Genomic DNA, 27,235 nt, shown 5'->3' with positions numbered 1-27,235 from the left:
AGCTTTATAGATCCTTCCAGAAACACCTATATTCACACATGCTAACACAAGTCACAAGCTTTTTTAGGTGATTTGATGAGAGCTGCGACTTCCTACATTAGCAGTTCGTTCGTCAATTGAAAGCATTTCAATTATTCATGAAAAACAGATTCAATAACAGCCTGTGTGACAGAGAGGACAATATCTTTCTATCCCTATAGTGTTTTTCTGTAAGACAAACACAGTTCTGTTCAGGAAATGCACTGCTTGATCAGTATAATTGAATAGGGTGTCTGTCGCTTGGTAAAATTAATGGAAAACTCCATTCCAATTCCAATCACTCCATTATGGGGATGCTTGGTGCTGGAACAGGCTTCCTTCTTAGAGGATAAAAATGCAAGAGAGGAGAAGTGTGAAGGAGGATTTTAAAATTAGCACACAGATTTGAGAAACAAAGAGCCCCACCCTCTGCCACCGTTTGTTCGCCCAAATATCTTATAATAAACATAATTTGCATAGTTATTCACCAAAGCACGATAAGGGACAAACCTTTTTTTGGATGTGTTTAGCACATTCATTAGGCTGGGGTCACACTGAGGCAGGGTGTACTTTAATGATATTCACACAACAAAGAAATATGGTAGCAGCAGTTGGCAAACTATACCAAGCGTTGTTGGAGTTGTGGTGTTGTAGAGACAGGCTGACAGATGTGTTTATGGCTTGGAGTCTTGGGTTAAATTACCTTGCAGGTGATCATTCCCCAAACAATAGGAACCTGAATGCACAGGAAAGGAGGAGATGAGGAGGAGAGATGCTGAAACTGTGACTGTGACACAAACAGGAAAGCCAATTTATTCAGTAATATGATTGGTAATGGGGTGGTTACTAAAATTCATTAAGGATATACACAGGTACATAATGGACGCCTTATTTAATTTATAATTGCAACAATAACACTACAATGCTAAAACAAGGCAGGCATTCAAAGGCTGTTTTATGAACATGCAAGAATACATTGGTCAGCTCAATAGTAGATCTGTTAGACTACGGAAGACCACTGTAGTGCATAACTGAAGAATACTTTCAATTGTCAAGCAATACCCCTTTTCTATTTGCTCGGATTAGCACTGATTGGCTCAGTGTGAAATGAGCCCCTTTTGGATTAAATCTTTTTTTTTTTTCATTACGAATGTCACATTCTAATTCAGGTATTTCACCACGGTTCTCGAAAAGAGATGATTTGTCATCCATTTCAGGATTTTACATTTTTTTACTTTTTGGAGTAAAGATAATAGTCTTGTGTATTTTATTTTCTTTCGTGTAATTCACCATGCTTTTTGAATAAAATAAAATGTATTTAAGCACATTCTCATTAATGTATTTCACTGTTTGTTGAATAAACTCTTCACGTCCATTTGATTTTAAAAATAGCATGTTCAGAATGTTCACTTCTTCACTTTTTGTATATTCTGCATTTTGTTGTATGTATGCTATATGACCAAAAGTATCTGGACACCCCTTGGTCTGGGACTGTTTTTCATGGTTTGGCTCGGCCCCTTAGTTCCAGTGAAGGTAATTGTACTGCAATAACATTCTAGATGATTCTGTGCTTCCAACGTTGTGGCAAACGTTTGGGCATGGCCCTTTCCAGTTTCAGCACACAGCGAGGTCCATACAGAAATGGTTTTATCGAGGTCGATGTGGAAGAACTTCACTGGCCTGCAAGAAGCCCGGACCTCAACCCCATCCAACACCTTTGGGATCAACTGGAATGACAACTGTGAGCCAATCAGTGCCCAACCTAACTAATGCTCTTCGAGCTAAATGGAAGCAAATCCCTGCAGCAATGTTCAAACATCTAGAATAAAGCCTTTGAAGAAGACTGGAGGTTGTTATAGCAGAAAAGAGTGGCCCAACTTTTGATTTCTTTGGGCATAGATGAAATTTTAATACCATAATTTTGGATGAGATGTTGGATGCCAAGTGTCCACATACTTTTGGCCTTGTAGTTTATGTTGCTGTTTATTCCAGGTCAGGTCATGATGAATGTATTTTGCCACATTATTGTTCATTTACTTCATTGTGCTTGATTTCACATCCATCTAAATTTAAACACTGCCTGCTTAGAGTGGTTGCTTTATTCACATTTGGGTGTTCTGCTATATAAAACAGCTTTATTCTCATCAATATCTTCAAACACATTTTCATTCATTTATTTCATTGTGGTTGTTGAATAAACATGATTTGGCTAAATGAAAACATTTTGAATATAAGAGTGTAGTTATATATATATTGCTGTTAATTCCAGGTTTGTCAATGAATGTGTTCATCAACTATTTAATTCATTAAATTGTGATTTTGTGAATTTAAAAGAATTTCAACTGAAACATTTTTAAATCAAAAATGTATTTAATCAATTTGTGAGTTCTGAGTGTTATGTATTCTGATGATTATCCATTGAATCCAATTATTCCTCATAAATGTCTTAAAAAAATTTGTAATAATTGAATTCACTGTGTAATATGTATTTTGCTAATATCCATGGAAATCAATGTTTTCAACATATTGATTTCCATGGATAAGTCTATAGTCTTATATATTTTGCCCATTGCCATGGAAATCAATTTTCATTATAAAAATCTTGAAAATTTTTTAAAATAATTTCTTTCACTTTATTTGGCATAGAAACATTATTCCCCATCTCCCTGAATGAAAACATTCCATATTTAAAATTATTGTTGATTTTTCACATTTTGGGCATAAGACTATAGTCTTACATATTTGCCCATCTCCATGGAAATCAATATTTCTACATAAAAATCTGCAAACATTTTTTTATTAATTTATTTCTCTTTATTTGGCATAGAAACAGTATTCCCCATCTTCCTGAATGAAAAAATTGCATATTAAAATTTTTTGTTGATTTTTCACATTTTGGACATAAGACTATAGTCTTATATATTTTTCCCATTGCCATGGAAATCAATTTTCATTATAAAAATCTTGAAACAATTTTTAATTAATTTCTTTCACTTTATTTGGCATAGAAACATTATTCCCCATCTCCCTGAATGAAAACATTCCATATTTAAAATTATTGTTGATTTTTCACATTTTGGACATAAGTCTATAGTCTTATATATTTTGCCCATTGCCATGGAAATCAATATTTTCAACATAAAAATCTGCTAACATTTTTTTATTAATTTATTTCTCTTTATTTGGCATAGAAACAGTATTCCCCATCTTCCTGAATGAAAAAATTCCATATTAAAATTTTTTGTCGATTTTTCACATTTTGGACATAAGACTATAGTCTTATATATTTTGCCCATTGCCATGGAAATCAATTTTCATTATAAAAATCTTGAAACAATTTTTAATTAATTTCTTTCACTTTATTTGGCATAGAAACATTATTCCCCATCTCCCTGAATGAAAACATTCCATATTTAAAATTATTGTTGATTTATCACATTTTGGACATAAGTCTATAGTCTTATATATTTTGCCCATTGCCATGGAAATCAATATTTTCAACATAAAAATCTGCAAACATTTTTTTATTAATTTATTTCTCTTTATTTGGCATAGAAACATTATTCCCCATCTCCCTGAATGAAAACATTCCATATTTAAAATTATTGTTGATTTTTCACATTTTGGGCATAAGACTATAGTCTTACATATCTGCTCATTTACATGGAAATCAATATTTTCAACATAAAAATCTGCAAACATTTTTTTATTAATTTATTTCTCTTTATTTGGCATAGAAACAGTATTCCCCATCTTCCTGAATGAAAAAATTCCATATTTAAAATTATTGTTGATTTTTCACATTTTGGGCATAAGACTATAGTCTTACATATTTGCTCATTTACATGGAAATCAATATTTTCAACATAAAAATCTGCAAACATTTTTTTATTAATTTATTTCTCTTTATTTGGCATAGAAACAGTATTCCCCATCTTCCTGAATGAAAAAATTCCATATTAAAATTTTTTGTTGATTTTTCACATTTTGGACATAAGACTATAGTCTTATATATTTTGCCCATTGCCATGGAAATCAATTTTCATTATAAAAATCTTGAAACAATTTTTAATTAATTTCTTTCACTTTATTTGGCATAGAAACATTATTCCCCATCTCCCTGAATGAAAACATTCCATATTTAAAATTATTGTTGATTTTTCACATTTTGGACATGAGACTATAGTCTTATATATTTTGCCCATTGCCATGGAAATCAATTTTCATTATAAAAATCTTGAAAGTATTTTAAATTAATTTCTTTCACTTTATTTAGCATAGAAACATTATTCCCCATCTCCCTGAATGAAAACATTCCATATTTAAAATTATTGTTGATTTTTCACATTTTGGACATAAGTCTGTCTTATATATTTTGCACATTGCCATGGAAATCAATATTTTCAACATAAAAATCTGCAAACATTTTTTTATTAATTTATTTCTCTTTATTTGGCATAGAAACAGTATTCCCCATCTTCCTGAATGAAAAAATTCCATATTAAAATTTTTTGTTGATTTTTCACATTTTGGACATAAGACTATAGTCTTATATATTTTTCCCATTGCCATGGAAATCAATTTTCATTATAAAAATCTTGAAACAATTTTTTATTAATTTCTTTCACTTTATTTTGGCATAGAAAGTGTATTCCCCATCTTCCTGAATGAAAAAAATCTATATTTAAAATTCTTGTTGATTTTTCACATTTTTGACATAAGACTATAGTCTTACATACTTGCCCATATCCATGGAAATCAATATTTTCAACATAAAAATCTGGAAACATTTTTTTATTAATTTCTTTCACTTTATTTGGCATAGAAACAGTATTCCCCATCTTCCTGAATGAAAAAATTCCATATTAAAATTTTTTGTAGATTTTTCACATTTTGGACATAAGACTATAGTCTTATATATTTTGCCCATTGCTATGGAAATCAATTTTCATTATAAAAATCTTGAAACAATTTTTAATTAATTTCTTTCACTTTATTTGGCATAGAAACATTATTCCCCATCTCCCTGAATGAAAACATTCCATATTTAAAATTATTGTTGATTTTTCACATTTTGGGCATAAGACTATAGTCTTACATATCTGCTCATTTACATGGAAATCAATATTTTCAACATAAAAATCTTCAAACATTTTTTTATTAATTTATTTCTCTTTATTTGGCATAGAAACAGTATTCCCCATCTTCCTGAATAAAAAAATTCCATATTAAAATTTTTTGTTGATTTTTCACATTTTGGACAAAAGACTATAGTCTTACATACTTGCCCATCTCAATGGAAATCAATATTTTCAACATAAAAATCTGCAAACATTTTTTTATTAATTTCTTTCACTTTATTTTGCATAGAAACATTATTCCCTATCTCCCTGAATGAAAACATTCCATATTTAAAATTGTTGTTGATTTTTCACATTTTGGACATAAGTCTATAGTCTTATATATTTTGCCCATTGCCATGGAAATCAATATTTTCAACATAAAAATCTGCAAACATTTTTTTATTAATTTATTTCTCTTTATTTGGCATAGAAACAGTATTCCCCATCTTCCTGAATGAAAAAATTCCATATTAAAATTTTTTGTTGATTTTTCACATTTTGGACATAAGACTATAGTCTTATATATTTTGCCCATTGCTATGGAAATCAATTTTCATTATAAAAATCTTGAAACAATTTTTTATTAATTTCTTTCACTTTATTTGGCATAGAAACATTATTCCCCATCTCCCTGAATGAAAACATTCCATATTAAAAATTATTGTTGATTTTTCACATTTTGGACATAAGTCTATAGTCTTATATATTTTGCCCATTGCCATGGAAATCAATATTTTCAACATAAAAATCTGCAAACATTTTTTTATTAATTTATTTCTCTTTATTTGGCATAGAAACAGTATTCCCCATCTTCCTGAATGAAAAAATTCCATATTAAAATTTTTTGTTGATTTTTCACATTTTGGACATAAGACTATAGTCTTATATATTTTGCCCATTGCCATGGAAATCAATTTTCATTATAAAAATCTTGAAACAATTTTTAATTAATTTCTTTCACTTTATTTGGCATAGAAACAGTATTCCCCATCTCCCTGAATGAAAACATTCCATATTTAAAATTATTGTTGATTTTTCACATTTTAGACATAAGACTATAGTCTTATATATTTTGCCCATTGCCATGGAAATCAATTTTCATTATAAAAATCTTGAAAGTATTTTTAATTAATTTCTTTCACTTTATTTGGCATAGAAACATTATTCCCCATCTCCCTGAATGAAAACATACCATATTTAAAATTATTGTTGATTTTTCACATTTTGGACATAAGTCTATAGTCTTATATATTTTGCACATTGCCATGGAAATCAATATTTTCAACATAAAAATCTGCAAACATTTTTTTATTAATTTATTTCTCTTTATTTGGCATAGAAACAGTATTCCCCATCTTCCTGAATGAAAAAATTCCATATTAAAATTTTTTGTTGATTTTTCACATTTTGGACATAAGACTATAGTCTTATATATTTTTCCCATTGCCATGGAAATCAATTTTCATTATAAAAATCTTGAAACAATTTTTAATTAATTTCTTTCACTTTATTTGGCATAGAAACATTATTCCCCATCTCCCTGAATGAAAACATTCCATATTTAAAATTATTGTTGATTTTTCACATTTTGGACATAAGTCTATAGTCTTATATATTTTGCCCATTGCCATGGAAATCAATATTTTCAACATAAAAATCTGCAAACATTTTTTTATTAATTTATTTCTCTTTATTTGGCATAGAAACAGTATTCCCCATCTTCCTGAATGAAAAAATTCCATATTAAAATTTTTTGTTGATTTTTCACATTTTGGACATAAGACTAGTCTTATATATTTTTCCCATTGCCATGGAAATCAATTTTCATTATAAAAATCTTGAAACAATTTTTAATTAATTTATTTCACTTTATTTGGCATAGAAACATTATTCCCCATCTCCCTGAATGAAAACATTCCATATTTAAAATTATTGTTGATTTTTCACATTTTGGACATAAGACTATAGTCTTATATATTTTGCCCATTGCCATGGAAATCAATTTTCATTATAAAAATCTTGAAAGTATTTTTAATTAATTTCTTTCACTTTATTTGGCATAGAAACATTATTCCCCATCTCCCTGAATGAAAAAATTCCATATTTAAAATTATTGTTGATTTTTCACATTTTGGACATAAGTCTATAGTCTTATATATTTTGCACATTGCCATGGAAATCAATATTTTCAACATAAAAATCTGCAAACATTTTTTTATTAATTTATTTCTCTTTATTTGGCATAGAAACAGTATTCCCCATCTTCCTGAATGAAAAAATTCCATATTAAAATTTTTTGTTGATTTTTCACATTTTGGACATAAGACTATAGTCTTATATATTTTGCCCATTGCCATGGAAATCAATTTTCATTATAAAAATCTTGAAACAATTTTTAATTAATTTCTTTCACTTTATTTGGCATAGAAACATTATTCCCCATCTCCCTGAATGAAAACATTCCATATTTAAAATTATTGTTGATTTTTCACATTTTGGGCATGAGTCTATAGTCTTACATATTTGCTCATTTACATGGAAATCAATTTTTCTACATAAAAATCTGTAAACAATTTTTTATTAATTTCTTTCACTTTTTTTTGGCATAGAAAGTGTATTCCCCATCTTCCTGAATGAAAAAAATCTATATTTAAAATTCTTGTTGATTTTTCACATTTTGGACATAAGACTATAGTCTTACATACTTGCCCATGTCCATGGAAATCAATATTTTCAACATAAAAATCTGGAAACATTTTTTTATTAATTTCTTTCACTTTATTTGGCATAGAAACAGTATTCCCCATCTTCCTGAATGAAAAAATTCCATATTAAAATTTTTTGTTGATTTTTCACATTTTGGACATAAGACTATAGTCTTATATATTTTGCCCATTGCTATGGAAATCAATTTTCATTATAAAAATCTTGAAACAATTTTTTATTAATTTCTTTCACTTTATTTGGCATAGAAACATTATTCCCCATCTCCCTGAATGAAAACATTCCATATTAAAAATTATTGTTGATTTTTCACATTTTGGACATAAGACTATAGTCTTACATATTTGCTCATTTACATGGAAATCAATATTTTCAACATAAAAATCTGGAAACATTTTTTTATTAATTTATTTCTCGTTATTTGGCATAGAAACAGTATTCCCCATCTTCCTGAATGAAAAAATTCCATATTAAAATTTTTTGTTGATTTTTCACATTTTGGGCATAAGACTATAGTCTTACATATTTGCTCATTTACATGGAAATCAATATTTTCAACATAAAAATCTGCAAACATTTTTTTATTAATTTATTTCTCTTTATTTGGCATAGAAACAGTATTCCCCATTTTCCTGAATGAAAAAATTCCATATTAAAATTTTTTGTTGATTTTTCACATTTTGGACATAAGACTATAGTCTTATATATTTTGCCCATTGCCATGGAAATCAATTTTCATTATAAAAATCTTGAAACAATTTTTAATTAATTTCTTTCACTTTATTTGGCATAGAAACATTATTCCCCATTTCCCTGAATGAAAACATTCCATATTTAAAATTATTGTTGATTTTTCACATTTTGGACATAAGACTATAGTCTTATATATTTTGCCCATTGCCATAGAAATCAATTTTCATTATAAAAATCTAAGAAGTATTTTTAATTAATTTCTTTCACTTTATTTGGCATAGAAACATTATTCCCCATCTCCCTGAATGAAAACATTCCATATTTAAAATTATTGTTGATTTTTCACATTTTGGGCATAAGACTATAGTCTTACATATTTGCTCATTTACATGGAAATCAATATTTTCAACATAAAAATCTGTAAACAATTTTTTATTAATTTCTTTCACTTTTTTTGGCCTAGAAACTGTATTCCCCATCTTCCTGAATGAAAAAAATCTATATTTAAAATTTTTGTTGATTTTTCACATTTTGGACATTAGACTATAGTCTTACATACTTGCCCATATCCATGGAAATCAATATTTTCAACATAAAAGTCTGGAAACATTTTTTTATTAATTTCTTTCACTTTATTTGGCATAGAAACAGTATTCCCCATCTTCCTGAATGAAAAAATTCTATATTTAAAATTATTGTTGATTTTTCACATTTTGGGCATAAGACTATATAGTCTTACATATTTGCTCATTTACATGGAAATCAATTTTTCTACATAAAAATCTGGAAACAAATTTTTATTAATTTCTTTCTCTTTATTTGGCATAGAAACAGTATTCCCCATCTTCCTGAATGGAAAAATTCCATATTAAAATTTTTTGTTTATTTTTCACATTTTTGACATAAGTCTATAGTCTTATATATTTTGCCCATTGCCATGGAAATCAATATTTTCAACATAAAAATCTGCTAACATTTTTTTATTAATTTATTTCTCTTTATTTGGCATAGAAACAGTATTCCCCATCTTCCTGAATGAAAAAATTCCATATTAAAATTTTTTGTTGATTTTTCACATTTTGAACATAAGACTATAGTCTTATATATTTTGCCCATTGCCATGGAAATCAATTTTCATTATAAAAATCTTGAAACAATTTTTAATTAATTTCTCTCACTTTATTTGGCATAGAAACATTATTCCCCATCTCCCTGAATGAAAACATTCCATATTTAAAATTATTGTTGATTTTTCACATTTTGGGCATAAGACTATAGTCTTACATATCTGCTCATTTACATGGAAATCAATATTTTCAACATAAAAATCTGCAAACATTTTTTTATTAATTTATTTCTCTTTATTTGGCATAGAAACAGTATTCCCCATCTTCCTGAATGAAAAAATTCCATATTAAAATTTTTTGTTGATTTTTCACATTTTGGACATAAGACTATAGTCTTATATATTTTTCCCATTGCCATGGAAATCAATTTTCATTATAAAAATCTTGAAACAATTTTTAATTAATTTCTTTCACTTTATTTGGCATAGAAACATTATTCCCCATCTCCCTGAATGAAAACATTCCATATTTAAAATTATTGTTGATTTTTCACATTTTGGACATAAGTCTATAGTCTTATATATTTTGCCCATTGCCATGGAAATCAATATTTTCAACATAAAAATCTGCAAACATTTTTTTATTAATTTATTTCTCTTTATTTGGCATAGAAACAGTATTCCCCATCTTCCTGAATGAAAAAATTCCATATTAAAATTTTTTGTTGATTTTTCACATTTTGGACATAAGACTAGTCTTATATATTTTTCCCATTGCCATGGAAATCAATTTCCATTATAAAAATCTTGAAACAATTTTTAATTAATTTATTTCACTTTATTTGGCATAGAAACATTATTCCCCATCTCCCTGAATGAAAACATTCCATATTTAAAATTATTGTTGATTTTTCACATTTTGGGCATAAGACTATAGTCTTACATATTTGCTCATTTACATGGAAATCAATATTTTCAACATAAAAATCTGCAAACATTTTTTTATTAATTTATTTCTCTTTATTTGGCATAGAAACAGTATTCCCCATCTCCCTGAATGAAAACATTCCATATTTAAAATTATTGTTGATTTTTCACATTTTAGACATAAGACTATAGTCTTATATATTTTGCCCATTGCCATGGAAATCAATTTTCATTATAAAAATCTTGAAAGTATTTTTAATTAATTTCTTTCACTTTATTTGGCATAGAAACATTATTCCCCATCTCCCTGAATGAAAACATACCATATTTAAAATTATTGTTGATTTTTCACATTTTGGACATAAGTCTATAGTCTTATATATTTTGCACATTGCCATGGAAATCAATATTTTCAACATAAAAATCTGCAAACATTTTTTTATTAATTTATTTCTCTTTATTTGGCATAGAAACAGTATTCCCCATCTTCCTGAATGAAAAAATTCCATATTAAAATTTTTTGTTGATTTTTCACATTTTGGACATAAGACTATAGTCTTATATATTTTTCCCATTGCCATGGAAATCAATTTTCATTATAAAAATCTTGAAACAATTTTTAATTAATTTCTTTCACTTTATTTGGCATAGAAACATTATTCCCCATCTCCCTGAATGAAAACATTCCATATTTAAAATTATTGTTGATTTATCACATTTTGGACATAAGTCTATAGTCTTATATATTTTGCCCATTGCCATGGAAATCAATATTTTCAACATAAAAATCTGCAAACATTTTTTTATTAATTTATTTCTCTTTATTTGGCATAGAAACAGTATTCCCCATCTTCCTGAATGAAAAAATTCCATATTAAAATTTTTTGTTGATTTTTCACATTTTGGACATAAGACTAGTCTTATATATTTTTCCCATTGCCATGGAAATCAATTTTCATTATAAAAATCTTGAAACAATTTTTAATTAATTTATTTCACTTTATTTGGCATAGAAACATTATTCCCCATCTCCCTGAATGAAAACATTCCATATTTAAAATTATTGTTGATTTTTCACATTTTGGACATAAGACTATAGTCTTATATATTTTGCCCATTGCCATGGAAATCAATTTTCATTATAAAAATCTTGAAAGTATTTTTAATTAATTTCTTTCACTTTATTTGGCATAGAAACATTATTCCCCATCTCCCTGAATGAAAAAATTCCATATTTAAAATTATTGTTGATTTTTCACATTTTGGACATAAGTCTATAGTCTTATATATTTTGCACATTGCCATGGAAATCAATATTTTCAACATAAAAATCTGCAAACATTTTTTTATTAATTTATTTCTCTTTATTTGGCATAGAAACAGTATTCCCCATCTTCCTGAATGAAAAAATTCCATATTAAAATTTTTTGTTGATTTTTCACATTTTGGACATAAGACTATAGTCTTATATATTTTGCCCATTGCCATGGAAATCAATTTTCATTATAAAAATCTTGAAACAATTTTTAATTAATTTATTTCACTTTATTTGGCATAGAAACATTATTCCCCATCTCCCTGAATGAAAACATTCCATATTTAAAATTATTGTTGATTTTTCACATTTTGGGCATGAGTCTATAGTCTTACATATTTGCTCATTTACATGGAAATCAATTTTTCTACATAAAAATCTGTAAACAATTTTTTATTAATTTCTTTCACTTTTTTTTGGCATAGAAAGTGTATTCCCCATCTTCCTGAATGAAAAAAATCTATATTTAAAATTCTTGTTGATTTTTCACATTTTGGACATAAGACTATAGTCTTACATACTTGCCCATGTCCATGGAAATCAATATTTTCAACATAAAAATCTGGAAACATTTTTTTATTAATTTCTTTCACTTTATTTGGCATAGAAACAGTATTCCCCATCTTCCTGAATGAAAAAATTCCATATTAAAATTTTTTGTTGATTTTTCACATTTTGGACATAAGACTATAGTCTTATATATTTTGCCCATTGCTATGGAAATCAATTTTCATTATAAAAATCTTGAAACAATTTTTAATTAATTTCTTTCACTTTATTTGGCATAGAAACATTATTCCCCATCTCCCTGAATGAAAACATTCCATATTTAAAATTATTGTTGATTTTTCACATTTTGGACATAAGACTATAGTCTTACATATTTGCTCATTTACATGGAAATCAATATTTTCAACATAAAAATCTGGAAACATTTTTTTATTAATTTATTTCTCGTTATTTGGCATAGAAACAGTATTCCCCATCTTCCTGAATGAAAAAATTCCATATTAAAATTTTTTGTTGATTTTTCACATTTTGGGCATAAGACTATAGTCTTACATATTTGCTCATTTACATGGAAATCAATATTTTCAACATAAAAATCTGCAAACATTTTTTTATTAATTTATTTCTCTTTATTTGGCATAGAAACAGTATTCCCCATTTTCCTGAATGAAAAAATTCCATATTAAAATTTTTTGTTGATTTTTCACATTTTGGACATAAGACTATAGTCTTATATATTTTGCCCATTGCCATGGAAATCAATTTTCATTATAAAAATCTTGAAACAATTTTTAATTAATTTCTTTCACTTTATTTGGCATAGAAACATTATTCCCCATTTCCCTGAATGAAAACATTCCATATTTAAAATTATTGTTGATTTTTCACATTTTGGACATAAGACTATAGTCTTATATATTTTGCCCATTGCCATAGAAATCAATTTTCATTATAAAAATCTAAGAAGTATTTTTAATTAATTTCTTTCACTTTATTTGGCATAGAAACATTATTCCCCATCTCCCTGAATGAAAACATTCCATATTTAAAATTATTGTTGATTTTTCACATTTTGGGCATAAGACTATAGTCTTACATATTTGCTCATTTACATGGAAATCAATATTTTCAACATAAAAATCTGTAAACAATTTTTTATTAATTTCTTTCACTTTTTTTGGCCTAGAAACTGTATTCCCCATCTTCCTGAATGAAAAAAATCTATATTTAAAATTTTTGTTGATTTTTCACATTTTGGACATTAGACTATAGTCTTACATACTTGCCCATATCCATGGAAATCAATATTTTCAACATAAAAGTCTGGAAACATTTTTTTATTAATTTCTTTCACTTTATTTGGCATAGAAACAGTATTCCCCATCTTCCTGAATGAAAAAATTCTATATTTAAAATTATTGTTGATTTTTCACATTTTGGGCATAAGACTATATAGTCTTACATATTTGCTCATTTACATGGAAATCAATTTTTCTACATAAAAATCTGGAAACAAATTTTTATTAATTTCTTTCTCTTTATTTGGCATAGAAACAGTATTCCCCATCTTCCTGAATGGAAAAATTCCATATTAAAATTTTTTGTTTATTTTTCACATTTTTGACATAAGTCTATAGTCTTATATATTTTGCCCATTGCCATGGAAATCAATATTTTCAACATAAAAATCTGCTAACATTTTTTTATTAATTTATTTCTCTTTATTTGGCATAGAAACAGTATTCCCCATCTTCCTGAATGAAAAAATTCCATATTAAAATTTTTTGTTGATTTTTCACATTTTGAACATAAGACTATAGTCTTATATATTTTGCCCATTGCCATGGAAATCAATTTTCATTATAAAAATCTTGAAACAATTTTTAATTAATTTCTCTCACTTTATTTGGCATAGAAACATTATTCCCCATCTCCCTGAATGAAAACATTCCATATTTAAAATTATTGTTGATTTTTCACATTTTGGGCATAAGACTATAGTCTTACATATCTGCTCATTTACATGGAAATCAATATTTTCAACATAAAAATCTGCAAACATTTTTTTATTAATTTATTTCTCTTTATTTGGCATAGAAACAGTATTCCCCATCTTCCTGAATGAAAAAATTCCATATTAAAATTTTTTGTTGATTTTTCACATTTTGGACATAAGACTATAGTCTTATATATTTTTCCCATTGCCATGGAAATCAATTTTCATTATAAAAAATCTTGAAACAATTTTTAATTAATTTCTTTCACTTTATTTGGCATAGAAACATTATTCCCCATCTCCCTGAATGAAAACATTCCATATTTAAAATTATTGTTGATTTTTCACATTTTGGACATAAGTCTATAGTCTTATATATTTTGCCCATTGCCATGGAAATCAATATTTTCAACATAAAAATCTGCAAACATTTTTTTATTAATTTATTTCTCTTTATTTGGCATAGAAACAGTATTCCCCATCTTCCTGAATGAAAAAATTCCATATTAAAATTTTTTGTTGATTTTTCACATTTTGGACATAAGACTAGTCTTATATATTTTTCCCATTGCCATGGAAATCAATTTCCATTATAAAAATCTTGAAACAATTTTTAATTAATTTATTTCACTTTATTTGGCATAGAAACATTATTCCCCATCTCCCTGAATGAAAACATTCCATATTTAAAATTATTGTTGATTTTTCACATTTTGGGCATAAGACTATAGTCTTACATATTTGCTCATTTACATGGAAATCAATATTTTCAACATAAAAATCTGCAAACATTTTTTTATTAATTTATTTCTCTTTATTTGGCATAGAAACAGTATTCCCCATCTTCCTGAATGAAAAAATTCCATATTAAAATTTTTTGTTGATTTTTCACATTTTGGACATAAGACTATAGTCTTATATATTTTGCCCATTGCCATGGAAATCAATTTTCATTATAAAAATCTTGAAACAATTTTTAATTAATTTCTTTCACTTTATTTGGCATAGAAACATTATTCCCCATCTCCCTGAATGAAAACATTCCATATTTAAAATTATTGTTGATTTTTCACATTTTGGACATAAGACTATAGTCTTATATATTTTGCCCATTGCCATGGAAATCAATTTTCATTATAAAAATCTTGAAAGTATTTTTAATTAATTTCTTTCACTTTATTTGGCATAGAAACATTATTCCCCATCTCCCTGAATGAAAAAATTCCATATTTAAAATTATTGTTGATTTTTCACATTTTGGACATAAGTCTATAGTCTTATATATTTTGCACATTGCCATGGAAATCAATATTTTCAACATAAAAATCTGCAAACATTTTTTTATTAATTTATTTCTCTTTATTTGGCATAGAAACAGTATTCCCCATCTTCCTGAATGAAAAAATTCCATATTAAAATTTTTTGTTGATTTTTCACATTTTGGACATAAGACTATAGTCTTATATATTTTTCCCATTGCCATGGAAATCAATTTTCATTATAAAAATCTTGAAACAATTTTTAATTAATTTCTTTCACTTTATTTGGCATAGAAACATTATTCCCCATCTCCCTGAATGAAAACATTCCATATTTAAAATTATTGTTGATTTTTCACATTTTGGGCATAAGACTATAGTCTTACATATTTGCTCATTTACATGGAAATCAATATTTTCAACATAAAAATCTGCAAACATTTTTTTATTAATTCATTTCTCTTTATTTGGCATAGAAACAGTATTCCCCATCTTCCTGAATGAAAAAATTCCATATTAAAATTTTTTGTTGATTTTTCACATTTTGGACATAAGACTATATAGTCTTATATATTTTGCCCATTGCCATGGAAATCAATTTTCATTATAAAAATCTTGAAACAATTTTTAATTAATTTCTTTCACTTTATTTGGCATAGAAACATTATTCCCCATCTCCCTGAATGAAAACATTCCATATTTAAAATTATTGTTGATTTTTCACATTTTGGACATAAGACTATATATAGTCTTATATATTTTGACAATTGCCATGGAAATCAATTTTCATTATAAAAATCTTGAAAGTATTTTTAATTAATTTCTTTCACTTTATTTGGCATAGAAACGTTATTCCCCATCTCCCTGAATGAAAACATTCCATATTTAAAATTATTGTTGATTTTTCACATTTTGGACATAAGTCTATAGTCTTATATATTTTGCCCATTGCCATGGAAATCAATATTTTCAACATAAAAATCTGCAAACATTTTTTTATTAATTTATTTCTCTTTATTTGGCATAGAAACAGTATTCCCCATCTTCCTGAATGAAAAAATTCCATATTAAAACTTTTTGTTGATTTTTCACATTTTGGACATAAGACTATAGTCTTATATATTTTGCCCATTGCCATGGAAATCAATTTTCATTATAAAAATCTTGAAACAATTTTTAATTAATTTCTTTCACTTTATTTGGCATAGAAACATTATTCCCCATCTCCCTGAATGAAAACATTCCATATTTAAAATTATTGTTGATTTTTCACATTTTGGGCATGAGTCTATAGTCTTACATATTTGCTCATTTACATGGAAATCAATTTTTCTACATAAAAATCTGTAAACAATTTTTTATTAATTTCTTTCACTTTTTTTTTGGCATAGAAAGTGTATTCCCCATCTTCCTGAATGAAAAAAATCTATATTTAAAATTCTTGTTGATTTTTCACATTTTGGACATAAGACTATAGTCTTACATACTTGCCCATGTCCATGGAAATCAATATTTTCAACATAAAAATCTGGAAACATTTTTTTATTAATTTCTTTCACTTTATTTGGCATAGAAACAGTATTCCCCATCTTCCTGAATGAAAAAATTCCATATTAAAATTTTTTGTTGATTTTTCACATTTTGGACATAAGACTATAGTCTTATATATTTTGCCCATTGCTATGGAAATCAATTTTCATTATAAAAATCTTGAAACAATTTTTAATTAATTTCTTTCACTTTATTTGGCATAGAAACATTATTCCCCATCTCCCTGAATGAAAACATTCCATATTTAAAATTATTGTTGATTTTTCACATTTTGGGCATAAGACTATAGTCTTACATATTTGCTCATTTACATGGAAATCAATATTTTCAACATAAAAATCTGCAAACATTTTTTTATTAATTTATTTCTCTTTATTTGGCATAGAAACAGTATTCCCCATCTTCCTGAATGAAAAAATTCCATATTAAAATTTTTTGTTGATTTTTCACATTTTGGACATAAGACTATAGTCTTATATATTTTGCCCATTGCCATGGAAATCAATTTTCATTATAAAAATCTTGAAACAATTTTTAATTAATTTCTTTCACTTTATTTGGCATAGAAACATTATTCCCCATCTCCCTGAATGAAAACATTCCATATTTAAAATTATTGTTGATTTTTCACATTTTGGGCATAAGACTATAGTCTTACATATCTGCTCATTTACATGGAAATCAATATTTTCAACATAAAAATCTGCAAACATTTTTTTATTAATTTATTTCTCTTTATTTGGCATAGAAACAGTATTCCCCATCTTCCTGAATGAAAAAATTCCATATTAAAATTTTTTGTTGATTTTTCACATTTTGGACATAAGACTATAGTCTTATATATTTTGCCCATTGCCATGGAAATCAATTTTCATTATAAAAATCTTGAAACAATTTTTAATTAATTTCTTTCACTTTATTTGGCATAGAAACATTATTCCCCATCTCCCTGAATGAAAACATTCCATATTTAAAATTATTGTTGATTTTTCACATTTTGGACATAAGACTATAGTCTTACATATTTGCTCATTTACATGGAAATCAATATTTTCAACATAAAAATCTGCAAACATTTTTTTATTAATTTATTTCTCTTTATTTGGCATAGAAACAGTATTCCCCATCTTCCTGAATGAAAAAATTCCATATTAAAATTTTTTGTTGATTTTTCACATTTTGGACATAAGACTATAGTCTTATATATTTTGCCCATTGCCATGGAAATCAATTTTCATTATAAAAATCTTGAAACAATTTTTAATTAATTTCTTTCACTTTACTTGGCATAGAAACATTATTCCCCATCTCCCTGAATGAAAACATTCCATATTTAAAATTTTTTGTTGATTTTTCACATTTTGGGCATAAGACTATAGTCTTACATATTTGCTCATTTACATGGAAATCAATATTTTCAACATAAAAATCTGGAAACATTTTTTTATTAATTTATTTCTCGTTATTTGGCATAGAAACAGTATTCCCCATCTTCCTGAATGAAAAAATTCCATATTAAAATTTTTTGTTGATTTTTCACATTTTGGGCATAAGACTATAGTCTTACATATTTGCTCATTTACATGGAAATCAATATTTTCAACATAAAAATCTGCAAACATTTTTTTATTAATTTATTTCTCTTTATTTGGCATAGAAACAGTATTCCCCATTTTCCTGAATGAAAAAATTCCATATTAAAATTTTTTGTTGATTTTTCACATTTTGGACATAAGACTATAGTCTTATATATTTTGCCCATTGCCATGGAAATCAATTTTCATTATAAAAATCTTGAAACAATTTTTAATTAATTTCTTTCACTTTATTTGGCATAGAAACATTATTCCCCATCTCCCTGAATGAAAACATTCCATATTTAAAATTATTGTTGATTTTTCACATTTTGGGCATAAGACTATAGTCTTACATATTTGCTCATTTACATGGAAATCAATATTTTCAACATAAAAATCTGTAAACAATTTTTTATTAATTTCTTTCACTTTTTTTGGCCTAGAAACTGTATTCCCCATCTTCCTGAATGAAAAAAATCTATATTTAAAATTTTTGTTGATTTTTCACATTTTGGACATTAGACTATAGTCTTACATACTTGCCCATATCCATGGAAATCAATATTTTCAACATAAAAGTCTGGAAACATTTTTTTATTAATTTCTTTCACTTTATTTGGCATAGAAACAGTATTCCCCATCTTCCTGAATGAAAAAATTCTATATTTAAAATTATTGTTGATTTTTCACATTTTGGGCATAAGACTATATAGTCTTACATATTTGCTCATTTACATGGAAATCAATTTTTCTACATAAAAATCTGGAAACAAATTTTTATTAATTTCTTTCTCTTTATTTGGCATAGAAACAGTATTCCCCATCTTCCTGAATGGAAAAATTCCATATTAAAATTTTTTGTTTATTTTTCACATTTTTGACATAAGTCTATAGTCTTACATACTTGCCCATCTCCATGGAAATCAATATTTTCAACATAAAAATCTGCAAACATTTTTTAATTAATTTCTTTCTCTTTATTTGGCATCGAAACAGTATTCCCCATCTTCCTGAATGAAAATATTCCATATTAAAATTTTTTTGTTGATTTTTCACATTTTGGACATAAGACTATAGTCTTATATATTTTGCCCATTGCCATGGAAATCAATTTTCATTATAAAAATCTTGAAACAATTTTTAATTAATTTCTTTCACTTTATTTGGCTTAGAAACATTATTCCCCATCTCCCTGAATGAAAACATTCCATATTTAAAATTATTGTTGATTTTTCACATTTTGGGCATAAGACTATAGTCTTACATATTTGCTCATTTACATGGAAATCAATATTTTCAACATAAAAATCTGCAAACATTTTTTAATTAATTAATTTCTCTTTATTTGCCATAGAAACGGTATTCCCCATCTTCCTGAATGAAAAAATTCCATATTAAAATTTTTTGTTGATTTTTCACATTTTGGACATAAGACATATTTGGCATAGAAATATTATACCCAATCTCCCTTTTTTATAGATTTTTTACATTTTATGCATAAGACTATAGTCTTTTGTATTTTGCCCATTTTTATGGACATCAATATTATAAGTCTGTTAGCAATTTTTATTTATTTATTTATTTCACTCTGGTTGCCATATAAATGTTTTTCACCATCCCCCTGAATGATATAATGACAGATTTTTCATAATTTGCACGTTCAGAAGGTCCTATGAATTTTTAAAATGTATTCTCCACTTTGGTTATCACAAAAATAGGGCCCAAAGTCTTCCAATTGATGTTCTATGTTAATTGACAAGGGTGCCGCAATGTTAGGGTTAACGTTAGGGTTAGGTTCTTTCCAGTTGTCGAGAATTCATTTTCAATTGTATTATCAGGTTAAGTACTAGAAACAACTAAATTTATATTATAAATTAAAAGCCCTCCAAGCAAAATTCTTGTCAGTAAGTCTAATTTAATTTTTTCATTTTTCTACAGTATGCTCGAAAATTAATTCTGAATTAAATTTAATGCTCCAGTTCCTTCTTGCATTCATTTTATCCAGTTCACTGTCCAATTGCATTATAATTCTGTGGCCTGTGAGATTTTGAAGAGATGGACAAAGCACATTTCCCTTCAAACTAGTAAATGGGAATCTACTGGTCCATCTGGTTCATCAGATAAGTTTGGTTGTTTTGTACACAGCTATTTACATAGCACTTTTTAAATGATAAGTGTGTTCAATTCATTCTGATGTGCAGCTGTAATATGTTTGGGATTCAATTAAAGTTACATTACATATATAAAAACCATTTGCTCAGTTTATAAGTATACAAATACAAAAAAATATAAAAAATTTAACATTACATTATGTCCATTTAGCAGACGCTCTTACCCAGACCAACTTACACAACATGTATTTACATTGCATCCATTCATACAGCTGGATATACTGTATACTGAAGCAATGTAGGTTAAGTACCTTGCTCAAGGGTACAACGGCAGTGTCCTACCTGGGAATCAAACCTGTGACCAGCTCCTCACCCATTATACTACTTTTAAAATATATTTTTGTAATTTAATCCTTGTGATGATGCTCCAAATTAAAAAGTCACAAAGAAAAACAAAGCCAATTATGGCAGCACAAATAATAAACATTATTTTATTTTGTATGTGCCTATGCTATGAAAATCTATCCTATACCATGAAATTTCAATTTGTCTTTTTTATAAAAAACAACAAAAAAAAACTTGAATACAACTTGACTAAAACCTATTAGAATAAATATCGAATTTCTCATTGTATTGGTGCATTTCTGACATAAAATTGTATTTAGTGCACACTTGCTTAAGCAAGCATAGAAAGGTCACAGAAAGGTTAACTACACCTGTTTTATAGAAACAAAATAAAGACATTAATGCTGGTTATTTACCTAATTTATAAATGAATAATTCAAAATGTATATCTGAATTTTACACTTATGCTTTATTATACGCAGTCCACTTCCTGACAAGCTTATGAGTCTCTGTTTTTGTATCCAAGCACAAAGGCACTGATAAATAGGAAAGGACGGACTGTGACACTCTCCTCATAAATGTAGATAGCCAATTAGGCAAAAAAAGGACAGTCTGTCCCAACAGATTTCATCATAAATATTATCTTGTCTCTCACTCCTGAGAACAGGGGCACACATGTTGAACCCTTCATAAAGTGAAGAAAAGGTCACTCTGGTACATATAGAGGGGGTTCAAACTTCAATTCCATATCACTCTCTCTTTCTCTACGTAAAATGATGAGTCCATTCTTGCCGTTATGTATTTTTATGTTTTAATCTTTCCTGTCTTTTCTTTCTTTTCTCTCTAGTCTTGCTCATGCTCTCTGTGACAATTTATTTTAACCCTCAACGACTCTAATAATTAAACACCAAGAAATACATTATTTCCCCAGCCTTTTCTTGTTATATCCTGGCTGTGTGACTCCTTCATTCTGGCCCTTGGGAGGTAGTCCATATTTAGGACCGCAGAGAAACTGGCAGAAGTCTGCCTCAAACCTCCGTCCCCACACCTCCCCCCCCCCATGACTTAGAGTTACAGTACTGCCTATTGGACTCCATCATTAGGAGGATAGGAAATATTGCAGACGAGAACTATGGCGGCATTGGCTGGCCTTCTCACAAATGATGTTAAATCTCTTTTTGGGGAGGGGGGTTGGTGGATGGTTCTGAGCACATGCTCAAACTACACCAGTGAGAGAGATTAATATACACAGGTGGAGCAGACTGCAGGAAGGATTTCAGGGTCATGGGGTTCTTCACCTCTCCGTAATGTTGCCTCAAAGACGCATTTGACATTTGACGTCCACTGGCCTGGTGATGGGTGGCAGGCAGACAGGTTCATCAGCAGGTTTTCAGTCAGCGTTGGCTGGGGGAGGTGGGGGAGGTGGGAGAGGCAGGAGGAGGATGTTATTATTAGTGTGCCAGGCTTCCTGGTGAAAGGAACTGTGGGAAACCCGCCAGTGATGCTCTGGGAGACACACAATTAAAGCAGATTACGTTTTCACTTAAGGTGAAAACATCCCCACGGGGGGGAAATAATGGGACTCATCTCATCATATTCAGATTAAAGGATGCCTATGTTTGCATGGAGTGCTACATTCCCATGATGTGCCTTCTCTGTAACTGCAACTGCCACCTCCACAATCACAATATTTCTTTATGGCGAACGTGCAGTCTATTTCCCACAATGAAATTAGTGTTCTGATTTTATTTATTTTTTGAGGTGTTCCAAATTTTGATCCTGCCCAAACTCCAGCTCAGTGTTTTTATGAGCTGCAGCATATGACAATGTCTGAGGTAATTGGATCTATATTACTAGGTAAAAAAAAAAAAACTGCTTTAATGTCATTTATTGCCGTGAAGTTTTATCAAAAACGTTTGCTGTTCGAGGTCCCCAGAGTAACTACAAGAAATAACAACTGTAGAATATCTACCCATTGCCTGTCATTTTGTAAGACACAACACTGTATTAAATAGTTTTAATTTCACCATAAATATTATATAGCGACTATTCACATTAGTATTCGCATTCTCTCTTATCAGGTGTTGATGACCACAAAACTTAGGGCAGTCATTATTATAATTACATGACTTAAACTACATGACTGAGAGTAATAAATGAATAAATAAATAAATATTGCCTGCATGAAAGTGACATGACAGAGCATAAATCTGGCTCAGGCTGTCTGTCTTTGTTTGAATACAGCCTGCGGCCAGACACAGACAGCACAAGAGGAGAATGCACACCCTTAATACACGCCCTCACCTTTATCACACTCTCAAGACTATTTGCATTTCAAACATAGTTCATTGTACAGAATTGCTTAAAATTCCTCTCCCAATGGCTTCCACATATAGAAAGCCACAGACTGGGCCCTCTAAATAAAGGTGGATTCCATTTGTTATGACTGACCTCGGTTTCAAGGTTAAACCCAGCTGAGTGTAGAGCTGCAGAAGGCAGTAAGGCGATTATAGCTGTGAATGGTCGGGAAAACAAAAAAAAGGCTTCTCAAGTAGATTTGGATAAGAATGAACAAAACAACTCAGTCACAAACATGCACCATGTACCCCCCTCACCCGTACATTTCTGTGCATAATACAATATATTATTTCATTGAGGAAACAAGATGCATAGTGAAATGCAGCTTGTCAGTGGGTTTAGAGGAGGACACGTAACCTTGTCTGGAGCTCCTGGAAGAGACGCTGTGACAAGCTGTGTTCTGCCAGATGTACTTTTGCTTGCGTTAGCCAGTTCAGTGTGGCATTAAAGATGACCGGAGCCAGATCAGTGTTGCATTTCAGTTTATTGCCAATTTACTACAGAAAATGTGGGCATCAGTGAGACGGACAGGTCACGGTCGCTTGAGAACAGAATCTTTTCTCATCCCATCATCTTAAAAGAAAATGAGGATTTTTGGTATTCAGGTACACAGTACACATAAAAAATGTTTCACTGGATAAGCCACATCTTTTACACCTATACTTTTTTAGGTTTTATCAATTAAAAAAATCTCAGGTTCATTTAAATGAACCTAAATTTTTTCACATATAGGTGTCACAAACTGAAGCTAAATTTTAGATTTATCCAATGAAACATTTTTTTCAGTGCTCCGTCGAAGGCTCAAGTTTCAATTTACAGATTAACCTGAATGTTAAGCGCTACTTCATTTTTCTGTTTACTTTAAATCAAGACATTTTAATTTTACAAAAATGTTTTACTGACATAGATTTGTAGGTTGCAATAACAATATTACTTACACGTCTGTTAGCCAGTCATCAATCATGTGTCATTTTTCATATTTATTTGGCATATTCATAGCAATGCAACTAGATCATTTATAAATAGCTGCACAAAATACAGCACAGTACACAGAGCAAGATTACACATTGTGGCTGATTCACAATCATTAACATATTCCACAAGAATAAGCAAATGTGCCTTTTGACTTCTGTCCTAGATGAACATTTTCCATTTGCTCTCTGCCCCTTCGTAATGATTCACTATAATAACATGGCTACATGGCTCAAACCTGGCCTCAGGCAGAAAGTGCAGAAGGTGCTGGGTTCTTGGAAGGAATGCTCAAGGGCCCACACATCCCCAGCTCCTACAGGAAAGAAACAGCATGTTTAGCTTTACAGACAAATTAATGGCAAACTATGTATAGAAATGAATTTGCGATACAAAATACTTGCAGCAGATGCCTATGAAATCCTCAGAAATTAACAAAACTACTTGAAATGTAAGCATTTGAGTAGCTTTGTGAGATCAACTAGAATACATTTTCAATAAATCACAGTGGTTTCATCGGTTAATAAATGTATCTGTAGGCTTGGCTTAGTATTCCTCAAGCTGTTTGATGCTATTGCTCAAATTAATATACACATCCTGAACTCTAAAATGTGTAGTACTACAGTATACTGGGGCGTACACATGGTTCAGCAGTGGAAAACTGCCTAAGGGCTGGAATCCAGGTCTTATGAGCCTCCTGATGAACCTAAAAATATCATCTTTTCAAATGATGATTTGTTTGTCATTCAGTCAGACAAGCACGGATGCCCTGCATGTGTGTGTGTGTGTGTGAGTTTGAATCTTGGCTGAGGGCCTTTCTGTGTGGAGTTTGCATATTCTCTACATGTCTATGTGGGTTTCCTCCAGGCAGTGATGCCGTATTGGGGGGTGGGGGTGGTGGTGCGAACGGGGTGGGGGGGGTTGGGGGGTGGTAGGATGATTCCAAGGGCCCTGACTGGTTGGGGCCCTCAAGAAAATTGTACTGCGCAGGAATAGTGTGGGGTATATTTTTTTCAAGGGCCCATAATCTGGTTTCCATCCACAGCCCAAAGATAAGTATGCAGGTTAAGGTAATAGAGTGCTACAGTGATAATGTCTTTTTGTAGGCCAACCTGAAAGTTTTTTCCACCATTGGTTCCCTTGGCAGATTTCCAATTTTTTTTTTTTCCCATAGGGATTATGTTTTCTGCTGAAAATAAGGTCTGTGGTTAACGTAAAACTAAGAGAGATTCATGTTTTGATCTACTTGATCAATTACACCCATTAATATTTCAACCATGAATTTTGAATTTGTTATGTGCTTAAAAAAGTAAGTTGCAAACAAGTTGCTATACTGAAACTAGAACTGTTGTCGTATGCAGGTGAGCGAGTAAGGACCCTTGAGCGGTGGTTTGTAGAATTCGACCATTGTTGTAGTTTCAATATAGAAACTTGTTCAAAGCACAACCTCAGATTTTATGTGATGATGATCTGCAAACTGTCAGAAGCAGGAATTTTCATTTGTACCTCTCAGCAAGGTACAACATTTAGTTCTATTTCTATGTAGAAAACTTCTGATCTAACCCGTAATCCCAGACATATCCACAAGGTTGTTAGTTTGCTGAAGACATCAATCAAAAAATATACAGTCATTTTTAAAGGGAATTCACTCTGAAGGAAATTGAAGAAAGTTGGCGGAGTTTATGAATGCATGCATCAGACAAGACTTCAAATAAAAATAAAGACTACACGGTCTAACCCAAGTCACTGTACAATTACATATATAACTTCTAGCTTGCATGAATTGTGTGCATAAAAATTCAGAATTAAAAAAATGTTTTTATACATCAGAACTCGCAAAGTAGCTATCTCTGGAAAAATCTCCTAGAGGAGAGATAATATTTTACCCTCTATTTGACAACCTGGGAGAAATAATATCCCAAAATATTTCCAGTTTGTTGTCTTTCAATCTAATATCAGAAATTCAGTGCACAGCGGCATTTAATTTATGTGTGTGTGTGTGTGTGTGGGGGGGGGGGGGGGGGGGTTGTTGTGTTGGGTTGCTGATTGATGTCTGAGGTTTATGATCCATCGATCCCGAGGGCTTCTTATCCTTTGTAACCTTGGTGCTGTGATTCCACTCTGACTTGAGTTAAACCTTCACAGATAGAAAAATCTTCCTCACTCAAAGCATCTAGACTCCCGGTCCATCACACCAATGACCTGCTTCAGGCACTATGTCCAAATATGTAAAAAAAAAAAAAAAAAAACGAGGGCTGCTGGGTAGCTCACCCGGTAATGAGTGGCTCGAGTGAGCAACACGGACTTGGATCAAATCTGGCCCGGTCCAGTGCCGTCTGTGGCTGGCAGCTCCGCAAGGATGGCACACAAACGGCTTGCTTCACCAGAGGGATGTGGGGGGGATTCAGTCAGCAGGGACAGCAGTGTTAAGTTGGTCAGGCGACCACTGCTGTACTGTGTGGGCACTCGTGGTCTTCTCTCTGTGCAAGAGTATGATTGGGTCTCCCCGCACCGCTTTTCACCTGTGATATGAAAAGAAACAATAGTGACACCGCATGTTTCGGAGGAGAACTGCGAGTGAGGGTGAGCTGTCCTCACTCTCCCGAGTGGGGAGCAGAGGGCAAACACGAGCACATTCCTACATAGTTTATAAATTGGACATTCCAAATTCAGGCGGGATTGGACATGGCAAA

The 27,235-nt window shown here is 29.7% G+C and overlaps 1 long non-coding RNA gene across 1 annotated transcript; it reads right to left on the bottom strand.

Moving 5' to 3' along the window:
• Positions 1-561: 561 nt before the first annotated feature.
• LOC118214583 lies at positions 562-26,917 on the bottom strand. The gene is made up of 4 exons (XR_004762650.1): positions 26,814-26,917; positions 24,512-24,858; positions 22,514-22,619; positions 562-754 (listed from the first exon to the last, which is right to left on the bottom strand). It is a non-coding gene; the product is annotated as an uncharacterized LOC118214583 (long non-coding RNA).
• Between the last annotated feature and the right edge of the window lie 318 nt (positions 26,918-27,235).

The sequence above is a fragment of the Anguilla anguilla genome, chromosome 15, assembly GCF_013347855.1.
Source record: "Anguilla anguilla isolate fAngAng1 chromosome 15, fAngAng1.pri, whole genome shotgun sequence".
Lineage (NCBI taxonomy): Eukaryota > Metazoa > Chordata > Actinopteri > Anguilliformes > Anguillidae > Anguilla > Anguilla anguilla.
Note: the sequence above shows the minus strand (reverse complement) of the source record. Positions and strands in the feature narration are given on the sequence as shown.